This window comes from Lithobates pipiens, unplaced genomic scaffold (assembly GCF_037356315.1).
Source record: "Lithobates pipiens isolate NorthernLeopardFrog02 unplaced genomic scaffold, aLitPip1_a1.2 Scaffold_23, whole genome shotgun sequence".
Taxonomy (NCBI): domain Eukaryota; kingdom Metazoa; phylum Chordata; class Amphibia; order Anura; family Ranidae; genus Lithobates; species Lithobates pipiens.
Window position 1 is genome coordinate 167,066,708 of NW_027507785.1, and position 17,289 is coordinate 167,083,996.

Genomic DNA, 17,289 nt, shown 5'->3' on the forward strand with positions numbered 1-17,289 from the left:
TTTACAAAAAAAAAAAGTTTCTAAACGCAAATGCAGCACGTAAATGTGGCAAGAACTGATATTTTTAAATGTCGCTTACTACCTGTAAAGTTAACCACTTAAAGTGGTTGTAAACCCTTACAAACCACTTTGCCCTACAGGTAAGCCTAGATTAATTATTTATATTTTTATTATATTTTTTTTCTTATATATTTTTTATATCTTGGATTTTGGGTAGTGGGTGTATAGAATATTTTTTGTATGTTAGCGCAGCTTTCTGTATTTCCTTATTGCTGTTAGGTGTGTGTATCCCACTTATTGCTGCTGCCTTCTTTATAGATTAATTTTAATTTAATTTTATATTTTTGGTTTTGTCTAGCGCAGTTTATTTTTCCTTTAAGCCTAGATTAAGGCTTACCTGTAGGTCCAAGAAATATCTCCTAAACCTACACGGTTTAGGAGATATTTGCCCGAAGACAGGCACCGCTGTCTACAGCGCATGCGCCGTAGACAGCGGCGCGCAGGCGCACTGAGCGCGGCATTGTCAATGACGAAGTTGCCGCGTGGGTCGGCTCCCGTGCACATGCGCGGGAGTGACATCATCGTGGCTTCGCCGAATGACAGCGGCGGAGCTGCGAGACCCCACCGAGAAGATGGATGCGCCAGACTACAGGGGACAGCGGTGACATCGCTGGCTCCGGTGTCAGGTAAGTGACACATAATGGACTGCTATGCGATGCATAGTAGTCCATTATGCTTTGCCTTTGGAGGGAATGAAAGAGGAAGTAAACCCATCAGGGTTTACTTCCTCTTTAAGCCCCGAACCAATTGTCAGCCTAAGGACCAGAGGTCTTTTTACAATTTCGCACTGCACTGCTTTAACTGGTAATTGCGCGGTCATGCAATGTTGTACCCAAACGAAATTTGCGTCCTTTTCTTCCCACAAATAGAGCTTTCTTTTGATGGTATTTGATTGCCTCTGCGATATTTATTTTTTACGATATAAAAGGAAAAAGACTGAATTAAAAAAAAAAAAAGATATTTTCTACTTTTTGTTATAAGTAAAATCGAATAAACTAAATTTTAGTCATACATTTAGGCCAAAATGTATTCAGCCACATGTCTTTAGTAAAAAAAAATGTCAATAAGCGTATATTTATTGGTTTGCGCAAAAGTTATAGCGTCTACAAACTAGAGTACATTTTCTGGAATTTACGCAGCTTTTAATTTATGACTGCCTATCTCATTTCTTGAGGTGCTAAAATGGCAGGGCAGTACAAACCCCCCCAAATTACCCCATTTTGGAAAGAAGACACCCCAAGAAAATTGCTGAGGGGCATGTTGAGCCCATTTATTTATTTATTTTGTCCCAAGTGATTGAATAATGACACAAAAAAAAAAAAGTTTACAAAAAGTTGTCACTAAATGATATATTGCTCACACATGCCATAGTTATATGTGGAATTGCACCCCAAAATATATTCTGCTTCTCCTGAGTACGGGGATACCACATATGTGGGACTGTTTGGAGTCTACTAGCGTACGGCATCCCCCGAAAGCCAATCACTGCCTTCAGGATTTCACTCCTCACTACCTATCAGGCCGCGTACACACGGGCGGACTGTTCGCCCAACCTTGTCCGCTGAACAGTGTTTGGGCGGACAGTCCGCCCGTGTGTGGGCTTTCAGCGGACAGTTTCAGCGGACAGTTGGACGGACAAAGTCTTTCGGAAATTCCGAAAAACTGTCCGCTGAAACTGTGTTTGAGCGAACAGTCCGCCCGTGTGTAGGCTACTTTCGAAATGAGCAAACTGTTCCCGCTCGGAAAGTCCGCCCATTTCGAGCGCGTGTACAGGTAGGCGGGCCCGCGAAGGAGACGTCGCGGGCTCCGCCGCCTGGAATGGGCTTAAAGGGGAACCCCAACGCCGAAAAAAATCGGCGTGGGGGTTCCCCCAAAGTCCACACCAGACCCTTGTCCGAGCACGCTACCCGGCCGGCCAGGAAAGGGGGGCGAGCGAGCGCGCCCCCCCTCCTGAGCCGTACCAGGCCGCGTGCCCTCAACATGGGGGGTGCCTTGGGGAAGGGGGGGCCGCGCGGCCCCCCCACCCCAAAGCACCTTGTCCCCATGTTGATGAGGACAAGGGCCTCTTCCCGACAACCCTGGCCGTTGGTTGTCGGGGTCTGCGGGCGGGGGGCTTATCGGAATCCGGGAGCCCCCTTTAAGAAGGGGGCCCCCGGATACCGGCCCCCCACCCTATGTGAATGAGTATGGGGTACAATGTACCCCTACCCATTCACCTGTGAAATAAAGTACAAAAAAAAACACAACACAGGGAAAAAATATTTTATTGCACAGCTCCGGGGGTCTTCCGTCTTCGGGGGTCTTCTCGCCGGACTCCTCCGCTATCTGTGTGTAGCTCTTTTGCTAGCGGAGGAGTCCGGCTTTCTTCCTCCCCGCCGCCGGCCTCTTCTCCCGACTTCGGGGGTCTTGTCCCCCTCTTCGGTTCTTCTGCCGGGCCACCGCGCCTTCTTGTAGCTCTTTTGCAGGCGGTGGCCCGGTCTTCTGTCGCCGCTGCCTTCCGTTCTTCTGTCGCCGCCTTCGGTTCTTCTGCCGGGCCACCGCGCCTTCTTGTAGCTCTTTTACAGGCGGTGGCCCGGTCTTCTGTCGCCGCTGTCGTCGCCGCCGCCTTCCGTTCTTCTTCTTCTTCTTGTTCTTCTTCTTCTTCTCCTGAAGATGTTGACTCGACGAGCTCTCCGGCCGGAATGCCAGAGCCGCGCTGTGCGGTCACTTATATAGTGACAATGGGGCGGTGTCACATGGTATATGTCACATGGGTTGGTCACATGGTGACCCCGCCCCCTTACGATGTCATAGTCCCCATGTGACATCAACCCATGTGACCAACCCATGTGACATATACCATGTGACACCGCCCCATTGTCACTATATAAGTGACCGCCTGCAAAAGAGCTACAAGAAGGCGCGGTGGCCCGGCAGAAGAACCGAAGGCGACGACAGAAGAACGGAAGGCAGCGGCGACAGAAGACCGGGCCACCGCCTGCAAAAGAGCTACAAGAAGGCGCGGTGGCCCGGCAGAAGAACCGAAGAGGGGGACAAGACCCCCGAAGTCGGGAGAAGAGGCCGGCGGCGGGGAGGAAGAAAGCCGGACTCCTCCGCTAGCAAAAGAGCTACACACAGATAGCGGAGGAGTCCGGCAAGAAGACCCCCGAAGACGGAAGACCCCCGGAGCTGTGCAATAAAATATTTTTTCCCTGTGTTGTGTTTTTTTTTGTACTTTATTTCACAGGTGAATGGGTAGGGGTACATTGTACCCCATACTCATTCACATAGGGTGGGGGGCCGGTATCCGGGGGCCCCCTTCTTAAAGGGGGCTCCCGGATTCCGATAAGCCCCCCGCCCGCAGACCCCGACAACCAACGGCCAGGGTTGTCGGGAAGAGGCCCTTGTCCTCATCAACATGGGGACAAGGTGCTTTGGGGTGGGGGGGCCGCGCGGCCCCCCCTTCCCCAAGGCACCCCCCATGTTGAGGGCACGCGGCCTGGTACGGCTCAGGAGGGGGGGCGCGCTCGCTCGCCCCCCTTTCCTGGCCGGCCGGGTAGCGTGCTCGGACAAGGGTCTGGTGTGGACTTTGGGGGAACCCCCACGCCGATTTTTTTCGGCGTTGGGGTTCCCCTTTAAGCCCATTCCAGGCGGCGGAGCCCGCGACGTCTCCTTCGCGGGCCCCGCCTACCTGTACACGCGCTCGAAATGGGCGGATTTGCCTCCTCCTTACGTGGGCGAGTCCGTTCATTTCAAAAGTTGAGCGGACTGTTTGGCAAACAGTTCGCTGAAACAGTCCGCTCGTGTGTGGGCAAGTCCGCTCATGCAAATTTTGAGCGGACTGTTTGCCGAAACTGTTTGACGAACAAGGTTGGGCAAACAGTCCGCGCGTGTGTACGCGGCCTCACAGTTTCGAAAGCCATAAAATGCCAAAATAGCACAAAACCCCCCCAAATGACCCCATTTTGGAAAGTAGACACCCCAAGCTATTTACTGAGAGGCATGTTGAGTCCATAAAATATTTTATATTTTGCCACAAGTTGCAGGAATATTACAAACTTTTTTTTTTTTTTTGCACAAAGTTGTCACTAAATGATATATTACTCACACATGCTATATAAGTATTATAAGTGAAATTACACCCCAAAATAAATTCTGCTGCTTCCCCCGAGTATGGGGATACCACATGTGGGGGACTTTTTGGGAGCCTAGCCGCGTACGGGACCCTGAAATCCAAGCACTGCCTTCAGGATTTAAATATAAAACGCTACCAAAAAAACCTGTTAGCGATCGCAGGGATCAGGCCTGACTCTGAGAACGCTGCAGTTATGTGTTTAGTGTTTTGTAAGTGACAGTGATTGATCGATACTGCACTTGGGTGGGCTGGACGGAGGGGCAAAATGCAGGTGCTAGCAGGTATCTGGGCTGATCCCGCTAACAATGCGTTTTTTTGGAACCCTAAACTGCTGGGGACGCTAGTATAAGCCCTTGTACACATGGTTGGAGATTCCGACGACCAAATCCGTCTGAGTTTTTCCGACGGATTAATTCCGGACGAGGTCCGGAAGTGATGTTGTATACACACGGTCGGACCAAGTTGTTGGAATTTCCGGTTGCCAAGAACGTGGTGACGTAAGCCGTGTACGGCGGCACTAGAAAAGGGAAGTTCAGCACCACGTCCGGCACCCTTTGGGCTCCTTCTGCTGATCTTGTGTGTATCGCGTGAGTAGAAGTTTGGTGAGAGACGATTCGCGCTTTTCAGATTTGTGATTCAGATCGCTACTGCTCTTCAGTTTGTGCTTGTCTTTGCGTATCTGATAATCAGTGCGTGCAGTCAGTAAGTATTTGTTTCTCATTGTGGACTATATCTTGGTATAGTACGCTTTGATTTGCATTTCTTATTGTCTGCTTGCTTCTGCTATTCAGTTCATTCTTTCAGGCATTGCTGTTTATCGGTGCTTTCTATTGTCCGTTCTGACCAGCCGACCGTTTTGAAACCATGTTTCGTCTACGAACTCGTCGTAGAGTTTGTGCTGTGCATGGGCTTTGTGTTGGGGTTCTTACTTTGACATAAGCCCGGTCCATGAACAGGGAGGGGAGGCGTTTGTGGACCAAGAATTGGTTGCGCCAGCGTGACCAGTTCTTGCACATGCCTTTGCTCCGTGAGATCCGGGAGAATAATCCTGATGATTTCAGGAATTATCTCCGGATGACGGACCCCGTTTTTCACCGTCTGCTGGCTTTGCTGACCCCTTATATCAGCAGGCAGAATACCTGCATGCGGCAAGCCATCACTCCAGAGCAGAGGCTCATCGACACATTGCGCTACTTGGCGACAGGGAGAAGCCTTCAGGACCTCAAGTTTTCTACAGGCATCTCCCCCCAGGCTCTGGGGATTATTATTCCAGAGACCTGTTCTGCCATCATTCAGGTCCTGCAGAAGGACTATATGAAGGTAAGTTTTATCCTTTAACATCACATTCTATGTATTTCATGATTGCTAATATCTTGCATTTCTTTCCTCATTCCCTAATTACCATCATTGCAATATGCTCTAATTCATATGCTCTGCCCCTTTGTCTCAGGCATATTTGCCTCACTAACTTCCCCACCATGCTCTTCTTGGCCCATAAAACTATAGTCTAGTCACTTACTAATGTCTTTTGTCAGCTCCATAGTATTGCTTTCCCCTAAACACCCCCTAAAATGTCTACAAATGTGATGTGTGTGTTTCAATTCATGCAGAGTGACATTTTTTTTTTGGTTGTGCCAAACTCATTAGGAACCCCCTTCCCCCAACTGCTAGCTCAGCTGATAGCAATCCTTTATCTGCTGACTTTACCAAACCCAATACACACTCTACCTACCTTTTTTATAGTCACATTTATGGATGAATTCACCTAAGCATGTAGTGCAAGGGCCTGCCTCAATACTTTCAAATGCTATATTTTTTTTTTCCCCTATTATTATCTTGATATGTAATAGCAGAATGTCAAAATGTTCTTCCATTTTGTTTTCTTTTTGGGATTATGACACTTATTACCTGTCCGGTGGGCTGCCAATAGTGTAAGTAAGGAGGGGCTTCCCAAAGTATCACACATTATTTAGGCATTCAGCTCTCAATCAAGTGGAGAGGGTTACCTGTCCAAAACATCCCCCCCCCTCATTTTTTAGCAAGGGCCCATCAGATGGGGGGGGGGGGGGGTGGGGGGGTGATGACTCTGATAAGGGGACCTTATACTTTAGGCTTTAAATACTCAGTTCACAAAATGTTATACTAATCTTGGCCAAAAATGTTTGTGTCTAATCTGCTTGCAATGTTGATTTGTCAAATTAATAATTTTTGGTCTTGTTTCACTCCACAGTGTCCTTCAATGCCACAGGAATGGCAGACTGTGGCCTCCCACTTTGCCAGTCGTTGTGACTTTCCCAATTGTGGAGGAACAATTGATGGGAAGCACGTCCGCATTGTCCCACCACCTAACTCGGGGTCGTACTATTTTAACTACAAGGGGTTTCATAGTATCATGATGTTGGCGGTGGTGTCTGCAACCTATGAGTTTTTGTATGTGGACGTGGGGCAAAATGGATGGATGTCGGATGGTGGAGTGTTCGCACGGACGGAGTTCTACTGGCGTCTCCAGAGTGGCAGTCTGGGCTTGCCACCCCCAGAGGAAAATCAGGAAGGACTCCCGTTCGTCTTCGTCACGGATGAGGCGTTTGCCCTGGCGAACCATCTGATGCGGCCTTTCCCGATGAGGACCCTCACCCCGGACCAGAGGATTTTTAATTCCTGCCTGTCCAGACCCCAAAGAGTGGTGGAGAACACCTTTGGAATACTGGCCAGCCGGTTCCGCCTTTTTTTAACGCCTATCCACATGGCGGAATACAAACTAAATCACATAGTGGTGGCCTGCTGTGTTCTTCACAATTTTCTAAAAAGACATTCTGCAAACTATGCGGTCTCAGTTGTCCAACAAGAAGCAGACTTGCTGGAAAATGATAACCTCACGGGCCTTGAACCTGCTCATCCTGGCTTGCCCCCCCCAAAGCGCCCGTGAGGTTAGAACCCAATACATGGACTACTTTGTGGGTGGGGGGGGCCATTGATATGCCAGACAATGTCTGAGCGGCATTTTCAGAATACATTTTTCTTTGAAACTCCTTCATTTACTGCTTGGCTTGCTTTTAGGTGTCTCCTATGTAAATTTATGTTTTTTCTTGTTGTGCCTTTTTCACCAACAGTGCAAACCCAAGTTCTGGGCGAGATGAGGGGACAGTCTCTTCTTCAGATAAGCTTGTTATGCTGTGGGTCTGCTACACACACACCTTGTTTTTGGTAACTAATGTATGTAGTGCATTACTGACCAAAATCATGCTCATTTTCAGCACCATGGCAGGAAAATGGCATGATTGTCAAAATTAACACATCACTGTGTGTGTTTTTTACTAAAGGCACTTCCACTATGCACTACAAGTGCACTGCAAAAGTACACCTGAAACTGCACTTGGAGTGCAAAGTGGAGTTACCTTTAGTAAATAACACCCATTCTCACCAAAAACAACAATTTTACTCCAAATACATTTTTTGCGCAATGAAAAAGGAAGCCACACATTGTTGATTTAACTTTTTAATCCAAGCACATTCACATGTGCATTTAGAAAAGGGTTTTTACAACAAACCAACAAATTGTGTGTATCAAAAACAGTCTTTCAGGTAATTTTTTTTACACTTTGTGTTTTTGTGTAAACAGGCATGTATCAAAGCGTAACATACAGAACACAGGAACTTACAAAGTTCAACTTTGAAAAGTGAAGACAATATCAGACATGAGTATGTAAAAACTGGGCTGATATTGCCTTCATTACATGAGGTGTCACCCCTGGAAAATCAAAATTTGGAAGATGCACACAGTGTGTCAACATGTGCTATCTCCCATCATGGGGGATCAATGTACATGTTTTGGGGCTGCAACCCCTTCATCTCAGCCACTTTCCACAAAACATGTACATTGATCCCCCATGATGGGAAATAGCGCATGTTTACACACTCTGTGCATCTTCCAAATTTGGATTTTCAAAAAATACAAAAGTTGTGGTTTAAAATCCAAAAAATAAAACCCTAGCTAGTTTGGGCTGTTTCACACTCTCCCTAAAACATCAATGATGTTCTTCATTTTATTTTTAACATCATTGATGTTTTGCTGTATATTTTCTAAATTCCGATTGCACCCCATTATCTCCCCAGGATCTGGGCACTTTCACTGGTAAAATGGGATTCTTTTTCCACATCACCTACAAAACAAAGCAAAAAAACACACCATGAATTATAAATATGGTGACATACATTGATGAGTAGGGATGAGCTTTGTGTTCGAGTCGAACATACGTTCGACTCGAACATCGGCTGTTCGTCCGTTCGGCGAAGTCCGAACATTTTGGTCCGTTCGCGCCAAATTCGTGTGGCGCTCACGGCCCACAATGCACTGCGATGGCGCAGTGCATTGCTGGCTCATGATTGGCCAAGCATGCACTGTGACCCCGCATGCTTGGCCAATCGCAGCGCCAGCAGCGAGGAGAGCCATGATTGGCCACAGGCAGGATGCCTGTGGCCAATCATAGCTCAGGCTGTGTAGTGCACGCCCCACACTATATAAGGCCGCCAGCGCGGCGGCCTTGTGTAGTGTGTTGGCGTCTGAAGCAGTGGGTGTTCTGTTTACCTTCAACACAGTACACACCGATCGTTTTCGGACGATTTTCAATCTTGCTGTTGTGTAGTGGTTATTGTCTGCGTGCCCTGACCGCAGTATACACCGCTATATTCACCTCACCTATATAGCTAGTGATCTATCTTTTATAATAGAGCTTGCAGTCAGTAGTGTTAGGAGATAGTGCGTGCTGTCTGTGTGCTCTGTACCCAGTACATACCGCTATATCCACCTACATAGCTCTTCTCTATTTCTCTATTTAAGCCCACTTGCCATCTGCAGGAGTTATTGGAAGTTGTGTGTGCCTCCAGCACAGCACAGTATACATCTGTATATACCCCTTTATCTCTAGTGTTCTATAATAAAGGCATCTGCAGGAGTTAGTGGGTGTTCTGTGTACCTTCAACACAGTACACACCGATCGTTTTCGGATGATTTTCGATCTTGCTGTTGTGTAGTGGTTGTTGTCTGCGTGCCCTGACCGCAGTATACACCGCTATATTCACTTCACCTATATAGCTAGTGAGAGCCACCTATCAGTGCCACCTATCAGTGCCCAGCAGTCCCATCTATCAGTGGTACCTATCAGTGCCCCTTTGTGCCACCCATCCGTGCCATCTTATCTGTGCCCGTCTTTGCCCATCAGTGCCACCTTATCTGTGCCTATTAGTGCCGCCTTAACTATGCCTATCAGTGCCCACCAGTGCAGCCTATCAGTGCCCACCAATGCAGCCTATCAGTGCCCACCAGTGCAGCCTATCAGTGCCCACCAGTGCAGCCTATCAGTGCCGCCTCATCAGCGCACTTCAATGAAGGAGAAAAATGACCTGTTTGCAAAATTTTATAACAAACTATTAAACATGATTCTTTTTTTTGCATCTTTTTTTGTTTTTTTAGCAAAAAATAAAACTCCCAGCTGTGATTAAATACCACCAAAAGAAAGCTCTATTTGTGAGAAAAAAAATGATAAAAATTCATTTGGGTACAGTGTTGTATGGCCGCGCAATTGTCATTCAAAGTGCATCAGCGCTGAAAGCTGAAAATTGGTCTGGGACTGAGGGGGGTTTAAGTGCCCAGTAAGCAAGTGGTTAAAAATGTACCAGTTGAAAATTACAAACAGATTCAACTTAACACAACAAACCTACACAGTCCCTGTCTTGTTTGCACCGCCTGTATACTGCTGTTCTGAGTATATAGGGCCTGGGGGCCACACGCATTTCCTTTTTTTAATATGGGTACGGGGTTCCCCTTAATATGCGTACAAGACCTAAAGGGGCTGGTAATGGGCAGGGAGGGCTACCCATGCCATTTTTCTCAATGATTTTCAACCATATTGCAGGAACCAGATATAACATTAAAACCGCAAGCAGTTTTAAATGGTGTTATTTCCGTTTAAAGTCATTTTGTGCAGGGACTGTTCTAAACATGGGAAACACGTGGCACTTCACAGGCATACTACAGACACCCCCCAGGCACTATATTTAAAGGAATATTTCACTTTTTTTTCACCTTAATCGTCATTAAAATCAGTGCTCCCGCCAAAACTGCCATTTTTAAAAACATTTTAGGCATTGACCCATGTCCCCTGGGGCAGGAGCCAGGTCCCCAAACCCTTTTTAGGACAGTATCTTGCATATTAGCCGTTAAAATTAGCACTTTTCATTTCGAACGTTCGAGTCCCATAGACTTCAATGGGGTTCTAAAGTTCGTTCGAATTTGGGGTCCGTTCGAAAGTTCTGGTGCGAACCGAACCGGGGGGTGTTCGACTCATCCCTATTGATGAGCTTACCGGAAGCTGTGTTCTCCGACACTCACCTGTTGTGGTGACAATTTGTCCAACTTCAACGATCTCTCCTTCCTCCTCCTCCTCCTCCTCCTCCTGCTCCCCTGCTTCGGGTTTTGGAATTTGGCCTTTTTTGGGAGTGGTGTGGTCCCTGGTGTCCTCATACTTGCCAAGTCTTCTCTCCCCTATGATAATGTAAAAAAAGAATAATTAGCACACAGAGGGCAGAAATAGGAATATGAAACATTGCTTGGAAGTGTTGTACAATTGTGTTTTTTGGCCGAGTTCCAAGGTGAGAACATTATTGTGGACACTTTGTTAAGCTGGAATACTTACCTGCAGAACGATGTTTCTAACGAACGAATGAAACCATAAACTTGAATCACAGCACATGGAGCAGTATGCAAGCAAGAATAATCATATGAACACACGACAACTACTTACTTTTTTCAAGAACACGCTTGATTTTTATGTACTGCTCGTGCTTCCTCAGTTTCAGGTCTGACCAGTGTTTTCTCAGTTGATCCATGGATCTGCGTACCCCAAAATTATGATGAAGACTCTTCACAACTTTGTTCATGATCTTGGCCTTTCTGGAATTTGGGCTTGGGTGAGGTCATTACTTCCCATCATAGTCGGTCCTGTTCAATATGTCCACCATCTCTCCAAAAGACATATTTGAGGCCTTAAATCTTCTCTTCCTGTATCGGGACGTTTCAGGCTCCGGGCTTTCCTCACCCTCCTCCTCGTTAGTGGAACTCTGATTGCGCACCTGCGTTCTCTCCGCCATGTGCTCTCCCCACTGCGCCGAAAGCGAAGGGGCGGGGAATAGTCTAGAAAGAACGTCAGGGATGGGCGGAGTTTCACGCATGCGCACTGAATATAAAACACAACACGCATGTGTTGTCCGTACGATCTGTGAACAGAGGGAGAAGCTGAGGCGACGAACGTGCAAACTAAGGTAACATCACTAGGCTATACTTCTTCAAGATTGAGGCCTAGTAGTGGAGTTTAGTCTGACATTAGGGTTTGTCTTGTGTTGTGTCTTGCAGACATTATGGACGGGTTCAATGATCATAGCTTCCTCCCTCTGTTCATCGATAAATACAGAGAGATGCCCTGCCTGTGGCAACCAACGCACCCTCAGTATAGTAACAGACAAAAGAGGCAGGCAGCAATGGACAAACTGGTTGAGTTTGTGAAGCCGGTGGTCCCCAGGGCAGACGTCAACTATTTAAAAAAGAAAATCGGTGGCCTGAGGAGTACATATCTGAAGGAGAGGACCAAGGTGCTGAAGTCCATGCAATCTGGAGCTTCAGCAGATAACGTTTATGTCCCCAGGCTGTGGTATTATGACAGGATGCAGTTTCTGTCAGACCAGGCTGAAGTCAGAGAATCACTCTCTACTCTTCCTTCCACACGTCCTATGCTACATTCCACACCCGCTGAGTCTTCCGACGCCCAACCTGGGCCTTCCACTCAGGAAGAACTGGGGGAGCCCAGCTTGAGCCAGGTATAGTATTGTTGTACATATTTTGGGAGTATAAATGAATGATGTTAACTTGATTTTTGCTCACTAATTGCTGAGTTTAGAAAGTGTTTCACATATCAATAGACAGTAGTGGGCAAAACCTTGGGGACAAGAAAGTAAAATGCTGGGCACAGAATGATAGTCTTTTCTATTGGTTAACAATTTGCAACAGTGTTGATGTGAAAATTGTGTGTGTTTGATGAACCAAAAACTAAAAATATGTCCCTCTTTCATACAGAGGAAGAACTCAGCCAGGAACAGGAGGGTGTGGAATGCAGCAGCCAGGAGGTGGCTGTGGAAAGTGGCAGCCAGGAGGAGGTGGGGGTAAGCGGCAGCCAGGCAGTGGGTGGGCAAAGGAGCCTCACAGAATGCCAGGTCCTTCCCCTTCCATGCAAAATGGCGAGAAAGGGGGGGGGGGTGTGGAGGAGTCAGCCCTGAGGCTGATTGGGGAGGCATCAGCGGCCCTCCAAGCAAAACCCACCTATCAAGAGGCCTTTGCCGCCTTGGTTGCATGCAAGCTTGAGAAAATGGAGGAGGGGCAACAGCTCTTGTGTGGGGAGGTTATTATACACGCCCTCAACAAGGGTCTGTTGGGCCAAATGACACAAGAAACACACTTGTGTGGCTTGGCCCATGCCCCTCCTCCTCCTCCTTCTGCCACACCTTCAGCGCCACAGCCACAGCCTGGAAGGAAGCATGGAAGGAAGACCAGAGAGTGATGACCTGGGTTCAGTCTGGTCTGACAGAAGATGCAGCCTCTTGTAGTACCACAGCCTGGGAACATAGATGTCATCTGCTGCTGTTCCGGGTTTCATGGACTTCAGGACCAGACTTCTCTCCCTCAGACATGTATTCCTCAGGCCACCAAGTTTTGCGTTTAAATAGTTGATGTGTGCCCTGGGGGCCTAAGGCTTCGCTAATCTCCCCAGTTTGTCCATCGCTGCCTCCCTCTGTATTTGTTACTGACACCTAAATAAAGGTTTTTTTTGTTTGAAGAAATACTTGTGTATGTGTTTGACTTCAAAAAGGCCAGTTTCTTTGTGAGCAGGCAGGTACATTTAAAAAAAAACAAAGTGAAATGAATAACAAGGGGTACCAACACTAAACAACCTCCTGTAGATTAAAAAAGAAAATATAAAAAATATAATAATGTTGTTGTGGTAAGTTTACACACAAAACACACCCCAAAAAATGGAAAGATGAGCAAACTGTCAAAAAAGGAGATGTTTAGGAAAAAAAAAATGCAGCCAAAAAAGAATAAACAAAATATAAAATTGTTTAGATATGACAAATTCCAAAATTGTATTGCCGAAATGAGTAAAAAAGAGTCAGGAAATACGTTTGGGAGAAGTGTGTGTGACTATGAGCATCAAAAGAAGTTCCTTCTTGCAGCATTGTAAAGAACAAGAGAATGCGCTTCATGAAAGAATTTTTAACATTGCAGCGTGACGAATGTGCTATATCGATTACGAGCAGTAGTTTTACCTGAGCGAGTGCTTCCGTGTCGGAATTTGATTGTGAGCATGCGTGGCACCTTGTCCGTCGGAGCAGGCTACTCATGATCGGAGTATGTCCGATCGGAGCATTTTGTCGGAAAATATTTCCGGCAAGTTGGAAAAGTTGGTCCGACGGATATTCCGACGGAAACAGTCCGATGCAGACCACACACAGTCGGAATATCCGACAAAACGCTCCGATCGGAAACATTCCACCGGAATCTCCGACCGCGTGTACAAGGGCTAAATCTGATCAGATCAGATATTGATCTGTTCAGATACTATACCACTACGGGAGGTGTATGCTTTGCGCGTGGGTGTTAGCGGTACTGGCACTAACCTAGCACTGCCTGGGGCGACGCAGACCCTGATCCTAAAACCTAATTGATATCACCCGCCGGGTGATCAGGGGGTTAAACCTTTATTGGGTAATAAATGGTGGGTGCCCTGATGCTATAAAAAGCAAACTAACTAACCAGAGTCACCCGTAACACTTATACGGTGATCACTGGTGAAAGGGTTTACTAGGGGCAATCAGGGGGTTAAAATCTTTATTAGGTAGTATATGGGGTCCCTGACGCTATATAAAAACCTGACGGGGAACCTAAATAACTAACTGGCTATCCAGCATCACCAGTGACACTTATACGGTGATCGCTGGTGAAAGAGTTAACTCTAGGGGCAATCAGGGGGTTAAAACCCTTCATTGGGTAGTATATGGGAGTACCTAATGCTATAAAAACCTGGCGATGAAGCTAAAAAAATAACTAGCTACCTAGTGGCACCAGTGACACTAATGCAGCGATCAGAAAAACGATCGCTTAGTGACACTGGCAAAAGGGGGTGAAAGGGTTAACTCTAGGGGCAATCAGGGGGTTAAACCTTTATTAGGGGGTGTAGGGGGCTACCCTGGACCTAACACTAACTGCCCTGACACTTTTTACTGTCACAACTGACACTAAATGCAGTGATCAGTAAATAAACGATCACTGCAATCAGTGACACTGTGACTGGGAGGGAGGGGGTGATCGGGGGGTGATTTGTGTGCCTATGTGTACCTACATGTCAGTGTAGTGTTGGTGCACACTTACTATGTGTTCTCCTCGGAGTCCGGTCAAAAAGACCGCCCCGAGGAGAATGACATCACTTCCTCCCTGCCTGTGTTTACGCCAGGAGCGATTGAGAGGGGATGGCCAGAAACTAAAGGCCATCCCCTCATCCCGGATCGCTCCTGAAGCGAAACGGACCACTGTAGCCAGCGGGAGGGGGTCCGATCGGTACCCCCAACCGCTGGAAGGCAAGCACGTACATGTACGTGCTTGTGCCTGTCGGTGACATTATGCCGACGTACATTTACATGCGGCGGTCCTTAAGTGGTTAAATCATTCCAGAAAGGTTGTAAAACGTACCATGTACATTAAGCCTGAGGCCTCATTCACACCTGAGTGTATTTCAGGCGTTTTATTACAGGAATCTGCACGTTTCCATGCAGCGTTTTCTGGCATTTTTGAGCTTTGGTGTTTTTTTTATTAGCCAATAGGAAAAATAATCATCTGTTTCTTAATTTGTTGCTATGTTTTTAGATTCTTTCATCTGCTTCCTGGGAGAAAAACGCCCAAATCTGCCAGATTCAAGCTACAAAAAAGGGTCCAGAACTTGTTTGAGCTTCAGGCTCTGGGCATCAGGAGACTTGGAGTGGAGATGCGAACCATCTAGGGTTGCCACCTTTCCGGTTTTCACCCGGACAGTCTGGGTTTGGACACATATGTCCGGTTTTCAGTGTGCCTGACACCTGGAAACACTGCTGTCAGTTGAGAGGGGAAGTGGGAAAAGTGTAATTCAGAGGAAGGAGGGATGAGCTGCTGGATGATGATGGGTGAGAATTGAGAGGTTTGTATGGGTGAGGCTTTTCTTTACTGTGTGTGTGTACAGTAAATGCTTAACCCTGTGAGATACTTGCTTGGCAGCATGATCTCTCCGTGCAGAGCAGCTCCGCCTCCCATCTCGGCCCCCAAATTCGGCTCTTGCATCTTGCCTTCAGGCTCAGCCATGCTGCTCCTGTTTGCTTGACTGTGCCTCTCATCTTCTGCACCTCTGTGCAAAGCAGCTCCGCCTCCTAACTCCGGCTCCTATGTATTGTCTTCAGCCATGCTGCTCCTGTCCAGCTTGTAAGAGAAGAGAGTCCCCTGCTGCTCTTAGGCTGCTCCCACCCATAGCCAGGAATATATACACTGTAACAGCAGGTTGCTGACTCTTCTACACAGTGCCCAATGTATAGTGTCTGTCCTACAGTCACTCTGCCCCTTCCTCTGTTACTCTGTGCAACCCCCTCCTTTCACACTGCACCCCCTCCTGTCTCACTGCACCCCATCCTGTCACTTTGCACCCCATCCTGTCACTTTGCACCCCCTCCTGTCACACTGCACCTCCTCCTGTCTCACTGCTCCCCTCCTGTCACATTTTGCCCCATCCTGTCATTCTCTGCCCCCTCTTAAAACATTGCACCCCCTCCTGTCACTCTGCCCCCTCCTGTCACACTCTTCCCCCTCCTGTCACACCGCATGCCCTCTTTTCACACTCTGCCCCCTCCTGTCACACTGCCCCCTCCTGTCACACCTTGCCCCATCCTGTCACACTTTGTCCTATCTTGAAACACTGCACCCCCTCCTGTCACATTGCACCTTCTCCTGTCACACTTTACCCCATCCTGTCACTCTCTGCCCCCTCTTGAAACACTGCACCCCCTTCTGTCACACTCTGCCCCTCCTGTCACACTCTTCCCCCTCCTGTCACACCGCAACCCCTCCTTTCACACTCTTCCCCCTCCTGTCACACCGCACCCCCTCCTGTCACACTTTGCCCCATCCTGTCATTCTTTGCCCCCTCTTGAAACACTCTGCCCCCTCCTGTCACACGGCACCCCCACCTGTCACACTGCACCCCCTTCTGTCATACTCTACCCCCTCCTGTCACACTTTTCCCCCTCCTGTCACACCGCACCCCCTCCTGTCACACTCTTCCCCCTCCTGTCACACTCTGCCCCCTCCTGTCACATTGCACCCCCTCCTGTCACACTTTGCCCCATCCTGTCATTATCTGCCCCCTCTTGAAACACTGCACCCCCTACTGTCACACTCTTCCCCCTCCTGTCACACTCTGCCCCCTCCTGTCACACTCTGCCCCCTCCTGTCACACTCTGCCCCCTCCTGTCACACTTTTCCCCCTCCTGTCACACGCACCCCCTCCTGTCACACCGCCCCGCCTCCTGTCACATTACACCCCCTCCTGTCACATTACACCCCCTCCTGTCATACTCTGCCCCCTCCGGTCACACCGAACCCCCTTCCTGTCACACTGCACCCCCTTCTGTCACATTCTGCCCCCTCCTGTGACACCGCACCCCCTCCTTTCACACCGCACCCCCTCCTGTCACACCGCCCCCCCTCCTGTCACACTCTGCCAGCTTCTGTCACATTGCACCGCCTCCTGTTACACCGTCCCTCCTCCTGTCACACTCTTCCCCCTCCTGTCACACCGTACCCCCTCCTTTCACACTCTGCCCCCTCCTGTCACACCGCACCCCCTCCTGTCAAACTTTGCCCCATCCTGTCATTCTCTGCCCCCTCTTGAAACACTCTGCCCCCTCCTGTCACACTTTGCCCCTCCTGTCACACTTTGCCCCATCCTGTCACACCACACCCCCTTCTGTCACACCACCCCCCCCTCCTGTCA